Raw genomic sequence first — 9,899 nt, 5'->3', positions numbered from 1 at the left:
CGCACAACGACACTGACATTCTCCGGAGAGTTCAACGATCAGCAACAAACAGCTGCGTTGGCCGAGCAGCTGGCAAGACCACTCTTCGCTTTTAGGTGCCGCAGGAGGTATTTTTCCCAGTATTTGCGTGAAACGCACGGGAGGCTTTGACGAAACATCGCGAAATATGCACGAACGCTAGCCGTTGACACTGCGAGCAGCAATTTTATTCTGATGGAATGAAGAAATTTCCGTGTTGCAGCAGGCCTATCTACAGCCTTTTAGATTCGTGTGCCCTTAAATGCTGGCAAAAAATTTCATTCCATCTTTATTACGCTTAGAAAACCTAGCGAGGAATCCCATTAATCACAGCCCCAGCGCATCACTAAATAGTTCAAAAACGCAACCTCATTTCTTTCCTACCTTGAGCAGCAGTACGTAAAATACATTTTTACTCAGTATAGGTCGCATACTGGTGAAACTTCAGTGTAATCCTTGAGATTTCGAAAGCAACCACGAGTGCCATGCGTTATAGCACTGTCCTGAGGAATGGGATTCTCCACATATATAATTTGTTTTGTTACTTCAAGGCCCTCGCCGCAATGCCATTCACTTTTTTGAAGGAAGTCAATCATTGCACTCGTAGGTAATAATAGGCACAAGATAAATGCTCCTGCCCGGTGTTCGTTAATAAAGAGCTTTAGTATAGCAAGAGCTAGCGTTTAGCGGGCGCAATTCATTGCGTGCGCCCTAGTACGCGTGAGCAGCACGCAAAAGGAGAGATTGCATTTTGCGGCCGCATGCAATTTTTGGTAGGTTGCGGGGGACGCTAACGCTCGCAATGCACGGACGCTAAGAAATAACGTTGTGAAGCATGGCGGCACCCATGGCTCTAGCTTCACCGTGAATTCTCGTGATGGCTACGCACCCGCTCCCCTTTTTTTATTATTGCGACAGCGTGCCTTCTGGCATAAATAATTATTTGCACATGTAGATACACGCCGTATTCTCAGAGGAAGTCCAGCAGTGTCCGCCAGTGGGGCCCCAAGACTCAACTCTTTACATCTGGTGGCCGACCTGGGGGTGGTCCACATCGAAGCAGGTGTTTCTGGCGGAGGGCGTCTAGAGAGGGACAGGTCAGTAGGAGGTGCCTAGTGTCCACCTCGTAGACAGGAACGGGACAGAAGGGGCAGGAATCGCTGACGGAGGCACGGTACTGTGCCAACTACGACCAGGTTACCGCAGAGGTAAGGGCGACACGGAGGCGTAACCTTCGTAGCAAGACCTCTTCCCAGCACGCTAGGCCGCCAGGGAGGTCGGTGCCACACGGTGGGAGAAGTGCTCGCGTGGCGCGCAGAAGGTGTTCTTTTTCGGCGAGGAACCTTGTCTCCAGAGAGAAGGGGCCGATTGAAGTGGACGAGAAGTTTTGTTATGACTTGCTGCATTCACTAAGGCCTGTGTGCGATGTGTATTGCAACGTATCCATTGTACACGTACTGTAACGGGTAATTGCTCAACTTTGTCCTGAATCTCCTGCGCCAAAACGTCGGAACTCAGAACACGCCGCAGACAACGGATGACAGCTGAGGAATCAGTGAAGATGTCAATGTGCCTACTAGACGGCAAAATGAGCGGATAGAGGATGGATATTGCGTCTCGGATTGCCAAGAGCTCCACCTGTGTCGACGGCCAGGCAGGGGAGCATCCATACGAGCACGTTGCTATTGGTGTCAATATTTCCGGACAAGCGACAGCCGTGGTCACGTGATCATCCCTCACACTAGTGTCGACATACGCTAAAAGTCTGCGGGAAGAGCTCGCACTCGTAGTTGATGACCTATTTGCTATTGCACTGGACTCACTAAGGGTGGCCAACGGATCGTGTGTGTATGTGAGTTAGAGGCCGACTGTCCGTAACTTGCTGCTAAAGGCACGGTGGTCGTGGCGGGGAGAAATCGCGGGGCATCACCGAACCGTCTGCCATATACTTATGAAGAGCTGCGGCATCAAGGATATTATGGCACTTTGCTGAATAAGCATGGCGAAGTTGCTGAGCCAGTCGTCTAGCGTATTTAATTGCGCTTTGGCTTGGAGCGCGTGAATGGGTGTAATTTGTGGGAGGCTCGTAATAACACGCATTGCTGCTCGATTGATAGATTACAAGCAGACACACTCTGCGCGTGTCATGTGGGAAAACTGGGCTTGCTATATCAATATTGGCTCTAATACAGTACGTATGCGGACGCAGGCGATGGTGGTTGTGGCACAACCTGACTTTTGAGAAATACTGCGGATGAGTTGCAGCATTTGGGATGCCTTCTGATGTGCTGTTCGAATCGAGCGGCCGGCGGATCCGAAAGCGTACAGGTCCAGGCCGAGAAGTCGGAGTGAGTTGACGACTGGAATTCTGCTTCCGTGCAAAAAAAAAAAAGGCGGATAGGGGGGATGTTAAACGTAGGGCGACCGCGCGCATTCGCCAACAAAAGTAGAGCCGTCTTTTGAGGCCACAAAGTGAGTCCTACAAAAGAGCACCATTGATTTGTAATTGTAATAGTGAGCTGTAGCCATGTGGCTTGAATTCAGAGCGATGGGTGGATGGTCCAGGCTGTGATGTCATCCGTATAAATGAGTGCGTGCAGGTCAGTAATATCACCAAATGGCCATGCCAAGGGATGGTAATGTTGAAAAGTAAGGGGGCTCGCACTGACCCTTGCGGTACACCGCGATGTGGCCGACAGGATCCCACATCGTCTTTGTTGATGCGGATGGAAAATTCACGAGATGCAAAAAGTGTGTGTATAAACTTGCGTATGTGGGCGGCTAAGTGTATCCAGCGTACCACTTCAACGAGGGCCGCGTGGCTGACGTGGTCGTGTGGCGTGTGCACATCCACGACGAGTATGGTCCTCACTCGAGTCGATCGGCCACCAATCAAAACCATAGAGGATAAGTGACCTAGGCCATCCTCTGGACAAAGGTGGGGGTGAAAGCCAACTTGCGACGGATGATACCAGTGATGTACGTCTAGCCACCACTGGAGACGGTTAGCCACCATACGTTCCAACCATTTCCATAATGTACACATAAGAGAAATTGATCGAAGGTTTGATATGTTGTCATGAGGTTTGCCGGGCTTTGAGAGATTATAGCTGCTTGCAGCCAGTGCTTCCGTACTTCTTCTGGAAGCGATGGAGCGTTTAATGAGCTGAGAACAGCTTGCAAGGTGGCTCCTTCTAGGTTTTTAAATGCCTCATATGTCCCGCCATCAGGACCCGGGGCAGTTTTCAATTTGGCTTGGTCTATTGCAGCGAGAAATTCAGCTACCGTGAATGGAGACTGCATGCCAGAGATAACATGAGCTTATGGGAGTGCTCCTGCATACTGCGGAAGCGTATATAGGTCGGAAACCACAGGTGGTTGCGCATCATAACCGGGAAATATTTCCTGCACCATGTCAAATGCAAACATTTCTGGGGTTTAGCCGGATGCGATGCACTCGCTGGAACCTGGGTCAGGGAAGCGTCCACCAACTTCCATTGCTCGGAACGTTCTCCATATTGAGGCGGCACTGGTGGCTGTACCTAGCGAAGAACACCACGCCAGCCAGCGTTGGCGTGAGAAGCGGCTTTCGTGGCATCTAGCTGCAGCTGTCAACTGACAGTGGCGGAGTTTAGCTTCCACGGAATCTTGGTGTCCCCCGGCATGAACCTCTACCTGGCGATGCTGTGGTCGAAGCTGTAGGAGTGGAAGATTTGGTGCCGGAAGAGATTCCTCGACCCATGACGTTAAAGTGGCTGTTTTGACCGCCGCTTGTCACATAGGGATGGGGTCGCATAGAGGGTCGAGAGCGTCCCTTGCTAACGAAGCACGAAACGTGTCCCATTCGATCACCCTACGTTGGCGACGGAGGCGATCGGTTTTCTGAGGGGCTGGGCCGAGCCGAATGGGATGGTGATCACTACCCCAGCAGTCCGGTTCCCTATGCTCGGTAACTGTCTGATGGCCGAAACACCAGGCCAGTTGTGGTGAATATGGTGGCATTCGTGGGTGGGTGCAGCGTCGTGCAGGCATGGATACGTCATTAATAAGATTACAGTTGTTCTGGGTGAGAGTATCAAGGATGAGATGTCCACGTTCACTGGACACAGAGTACCCCCAATCACGGTGAGGAGCATTGAATTCACCGGCGACGAGAATAGGACAGCCAGCATGATGCCGACGAATCCAGATGATCCACCCTAGACGAAGACCTGTCCCGTGTGGGGACGCACATAACACGATACAAGCACAATCGCACACTGAGGGAGTTGCACGTTTACAGCCACGACCTCTCGCCACACAGTGCACCATGTCACCATAGGTATAGCCGTCTGAACGAGAGAGGTATGATCATGTATAGCTGATTTGCCTGGTTTATCACCTGACAAGAACACACGGCGATCTGGGATGGAAGGTATTGCGTAGCTAGTAAACACTGAGATTCGAAGAAGAGAGTTCTGCTCCTGTAGGAGCAGAAGCTCTTCCCCAAGCTCTTCCCTCTTCGCCCAAACTCGAAGTGAGCCCAAGCGAATGTGTTTTCGCAGCTCACCAACCTTCTTAGCAAGACCACGACAGTTCCATTGAATTACATGTGAAGACGGGTTAGAGGCCATTGTGGCAGCCATCGTAGGTGCTCTGCAAGAATGGCAGTGAGAGCCTGTAACTGTTGCACGACATAACGCAGAAGCGATGCGCGGTCGGAGGCAATTTAGGCGCAGGTTTATGCGTAGACGCACTACCTGACGCCGGCACTGGTGGAGGACATTTATGAGGCGTTTGCGCCACCGATGACCTATTTGTAACCGACAAAGTATTCGCAGTGACAAAGCGGTTGCGGCGAGAGTTGAGTTTGGGCAATTCCGCTTGCAATCTTTCGATGCGGCGATCGATGTCACCCAATTCCTTTTCAAGTTCCTCTTGGGCCGTTGTTGTAGACTCACGATATCTGTGACGAGTCCGCCTAGTAACATCGCTGTAGGTTGCCTGAGGAGTAGATACCTCCTTAGATGATGAAGGGTCATCTTTCTCGATGGCTTCATCCTCTTCTGTTAGTGAAGCGGAGCGGTTGGGATACCAGCAGGTCCTGGGTATGTGGAGTAGGGCGAAAAGTATGAAGCCACGTTTACTTTTTTGAGCATTACGCTTGGTGATCTGTTAGTGAATGGCCATTGGATTTGCATAGACCACAGCGGAAGTCTTGGGAGGTGTTTGGCTCATTTGTCTGCACCGAAGCCGGGTTAGGGCACGATGCACGCATGTGTGCTTACTGTAGACGCTGGTAACAGTATACTGCGCTTGGGCGGTATGAACGAGGTTGAAGAACGCACCCATTGTAGATAAATCGTTTGGGCGGGGTAGCGGGTGCTGAAACTATTACAAGGCATATGTGACCACGTCTTAGGTAGCGATATAGCAGCACATGATGAGTGTCACATGTCAAAGTATCACGTAGGATTTCAGGCGATTCATTGGGATCGACACCTGTTAGCACGTAGCGAGAGATGTCAGTGCCAGAGAGCAGGTATGCTTGAACGGACAAGACGCGTGCATTGGGAAGACTGATTGCTGCCAATGTGTACAGGGAACACACGTTCTCTAAGGACGGCACCCAAGACGCGGGCACAGTGTTGGAGGCCCGGTGATATGTGTAGCCTGAGAAGCCCGTCGCGGTGACGCAGGAAGCGAGCGTTTTCTGAAGGGTCGTCATAGGGATCCCTTCTATGTTGTAGCTTTGCTTTGGATGGATGGCAACTTTATACGATGCAGGGGGGGCTATTAGGTGGGCGTACCGGGAGAGCGTCTGGATTGAGCAGACACGGACGCTTTTGAACAGGAGCAACTGGCGAGGCACGCCAAAGCCGTTGGGCAAGCGCGGGAGACGCGCCCGCTGTTGCAGCATTGCACGGAGACGCCGGTGTCCGCTGGTCGTCTACCTCGTCTTACATCCTCCCTTCGTTGGTGGCGGTTGCCGACTCAGCAGCTGGAATAGTCGCCATAATCTCCTTAGCTAACCGCTGCCGCAGCTACTCTTTGTTACGTGGCGTTATTGTGCCTTGGCGGCATCGCTGTTCACGCGATAAGGCGGCTAAGCCTAAAGAATTCTGACTCGCTTTAGGCGATGCTGTCTTGCCCTCGGGAGCATCCCGGAGGACATCAATGGCTCGGTTCGGTGCCCCAGGTGGACTGGCTACAAGGTGCAGCCAAAGGTGGCAGAATTTCACAATTCCAAAGGGACAAAACACATCAAACGCTGGAGCTGCAGGAACGCACGTCCCACGAAAGCAAGCGCTTGCAGAGCCCTCTACTTGCTCTCCTTGGTCACCAGCAACTGTTGAAATGCCTACCTCTAAACTCACCTGAAACGCTAGTTACGGGCACATAGCGCATCCAATTTTTGAGATTGTTCGGCTATTCTGGCGTCCGTAGGCCTGACGAGACGCATCCGCATAGCAACGTCAGAGAGGAGACGTTCATTTGAGGGATCGCCCCGCGGTTGTGCGCAGGCGCGAGTAATAACGGGCGCGAGAGAGAAAGTGTGAGGGCTATTGCTCCTTGAATACAGGGTTATGAATATTTCGCTGCGTTTCTTCCAAAAATGATTTTGCAGCAAAAGTGATAGTTCGCGAGTTGGTACGGATTCATAGTTAAATATTCTGCCCGCACAATCGACAAGAACACAGCGCTCGTGTGTCCCCTTCACTGTGTCCTTGTCGACTGTGCGGGCCAAATATTTCACTATGATTTTGCACTCACCACTGCACTGTTCTCCCTGATATTTTCCAGATGGATCGCATTTTGTTGACGACTTCGTTTAGTATACTACTTGCCATGATTAGTCGCCAGTTTTTAGGACAAAAATGAGAAGCTTTTTTCGCCAATGGAGAAAACTGGCGTCTGAAAACCGGGCCATAGCATAGACTTGAGTCGCTGTCTGCCGGCAGCAGCAGGAAGGAGCTGCTGCCGCCTACGCGGCCGATTTCAATATGCCGTTTTGTCTCTTAAGTTTTCTCCAGCGATATCAACGTGGGCTCGCTTGCTTTGCTGCAAAAGAGATAGGATACTGCACTTCTCGCCCAAATAGACTTACTTTTTCCGCTAATCAAAAATGCTGCTTTGACTACTCTTAATTAGATGGCCAGCCAATCAAGTTGAGATTTGACTACTGGCTCCTAGGTGGTGCGCTATTGGGGGCGAGGTCTTACGGAGTCCCGATCTGGTGGAAGCACCTGGCTTGCGTAGTATGAGGGATAACGCGGCGCACTCCTCACAGTTTAGGCTTACGGCGCTCAATAAAAACACCACGCGGAGCCCTCCTGGAGACATCTGTAAGTATTCTCTCAAAACGAGAGAAGTTTTTACTGTCAAAATAATTACCTTGGGCAAATTGAAATCACAGAATCGTTTACAGACGCAATCACTTTACTGAATATGTACAGTGAACGCCACTGCGCACGGTCACAGCGGTCATGTCTCCCGAACCGGCTTCTTGCGTGAAAGGCGGGCAAAGACAGAGAGCAAATTATGTGAAAATACGTTCTTATGGTGGGCTATCTGTATCACTAAATGGAGCATAACAGGATGAATCCTCCATGCAGCGATCGCATAGTTTCGTAGCGACCGAGTGTGCGTCTGTATGCATGTCCGCGCGCAATGTTTTCAGCCGTGCCGTGAGCCACAATATGAGCATTTGACAGTGCCCAAGCAACCATTGTTGCGTGGACACTGTCAGAGCTGTTCAAAAATAATTCCGTTATAGAGACATCGACGCCTAGCTACGGCGACTGTGATGTGCTGTCGCAACGAGGTAATCTTTTAATTAGTTAGTTATTTAGGTAGTCTTCTAAATTCTTGGACATTTTGACATTTTCTGTTGCACCCTTCCCAAACATAATTCTCAATATCTGGCAGGTCTTCAGAGTCTCTAAGGTGCGTTTCTGTCACCGCATACACCCCTATTCGATCTCTATTTAGCTGCTCCTCAATCTCTGCCCACTTTTTATTTCTTCTGCCGCCCTGCATGTTTATGTAGCCTATTGCACGGCGAGATCTCCTTCTTGCTTTTCTCCTTTTCTTGCTATCGATGGCGATGCTCTTCTCAGGTTCCCCCAGGGGACCTTCTTCATTACTATCTTCTCTGGCCTCCTGAGCGCCCGCGGACCCCCTAAAAAAGCAACAGCGTGACCACCAATTCACCAGCCCACTTCTTGTGCCAGCTTGTAATTGAAGTGGATACCGTCTCGTTTAAAACCACCACACCTTCTCACTTCCCTCTCAATCCCGTACTGAGTGTCATCTAGCGGCTATTGCACCAACCACCAAAAATAGAACACGTTGGTCCCAAAACCTGGCACTGCACACATCTGCAGAATCCCTTCTACAGACGAAAATAAATCTTTATGGAACTTTACGGGCAAATGATTCCGCCTTCCCCCCAGCACTCCCTTTGGCGCGTGCTTGAACATGGTACCGCGCTCTTGACTCTCCTTGCCTTCGGCGCCTGGGAATACGGCGTGCATCAGGCCACCCTTCTCCGCTCACTCTTACATGCTCTCCCTCTCATCTTCAGCGTACGGAGCGCAATGGGATCTTATCAAACATGCACTTATACTTAACATCACGGCCACCCCGACGGAGACAAGGATGGCGAAAAGCGGCCGCGTGTGTCCATATAATTGCTGTCACTGTAAAATTGTCGCTTGTGGAAGAAATACTAGCTGACGCTTGTCTGTCCTCTTTTTCCTGTACTGTTGACGTTGTATTTGTTTTAACACATTATTGTGTCAACCACGCAGTACTTATGTCCTTGTCAAGATGGATTACTTTAAAAAATGGGCGTATTAAAAGAGAACTATCTAGGGGCGACGTCAGTCAGTTCACGCCAGATAAAGCGTCGTATTCGTCATTGAGAGCAGCCCAAAGAAAATTGCAACCTACATGAAGCGGCGAGATTTTGCTTCCTATGAACTTCGTGCACGGCTGTTTCCAACCCGACGTGCAGCACCCTTGCGATGAGTTACGGCGAAAAGCATATGTTTGGTGATACAGCCACACAGGGATACGTATGGCGACCAGCGAAGCGAACCTGTATACGCGGCGAAAGAAAAAAGATCTCCAGTCCACGCTGTGAACGTGGTACGACAGCGAAGCTGTAAACAACTAGAACGATTACCCACTGTGACGTAGCTTGAAATTATTCACATGACGACATTCACCTGCACTTTACCTAATTGTTAGCTAAGACGTTTCAACGGCCTTCGTACACCTACAAAAAGTGGGCCTACTTCGTACACCTACAAAAGGTGGGCCAGAGACGAGAGAAATACACCTAACCAAACTTTCGCCACGCCTCGTGTGCACACTGCTTTCGGGAGGCTGCACCATACGTTGCCTTCCCATAGCACTGTCACAACATGAATTATTTGCTAGACGAGTTCTTTTTGTTACACAGAGCGTACTTACGTCACTGCCTGCTTCGTATGCTACAGTTGACGCTTCCCACCCAGTGAAGCTTATGTAACCATAATCTTTACCGGGAAACGCTTGCGGCTAACGCTATGCGTGAAACCGGACTTTCTGGTTCTTTTTTTACCCTCCCCGCACGGCCGGAGGTCTGCGCCAACTCTTGGTGCTGCAAGGAACCAAGCTCTGCACGCGGCACGCGCCTCCCGCTGTGTTTGCTTATACGGAGACGACAGACTCGTTGGGAGGTGGAGCTACACAGCTTCGCTGTAAAGACTACTTCTGTCTACTGTCGTCTATCGATGCTGAAACAGCTATTAGGTAACGCTAAGGTGGAACATTGAATGGAAATTTTGCGAGCCCAATAGCAGCCGTCCGTTTACCATGATAAAGAAACCGTGTTCATGCGTTTTCTTCTGCTT

General features: G+C 50.5%; 1 protein-coding gene across 1 annotated transcript in view; it reads left to right on the top strand.

Moving 5' to 3' along the window:
* The window catches only part of LOC139054788 (peptidase M20 domain-containing protein 2-like), a 78,635-nt gene that overhangs the window by 11,910 nt on the left and 56,826 nt on the right, over positions 1-9,899 (top strand). The window lies entirely within an intron of this gene.

The sequence above is a fragment of the Dermacentor albipictus genome, chromosome 1 (genome assembly GCF_038994185.2).
Source record: "Dermacentor albipictus isolate Rhodes 1998 colony chromosome 1, USDA_Dalb.pri_finalv2, whole genome shotgun sequence".
Taxonomy (NCBI): domain Eukaryota; kingdom Metazoa; phylum Arthropoda; class Arachnida; order Ixodida; family Ixodidae; genus Dermacentor; species Dermacentor albipictus.
This window is presented reverse-complemented; position numbering and strand designations above follow the sequence as displayed.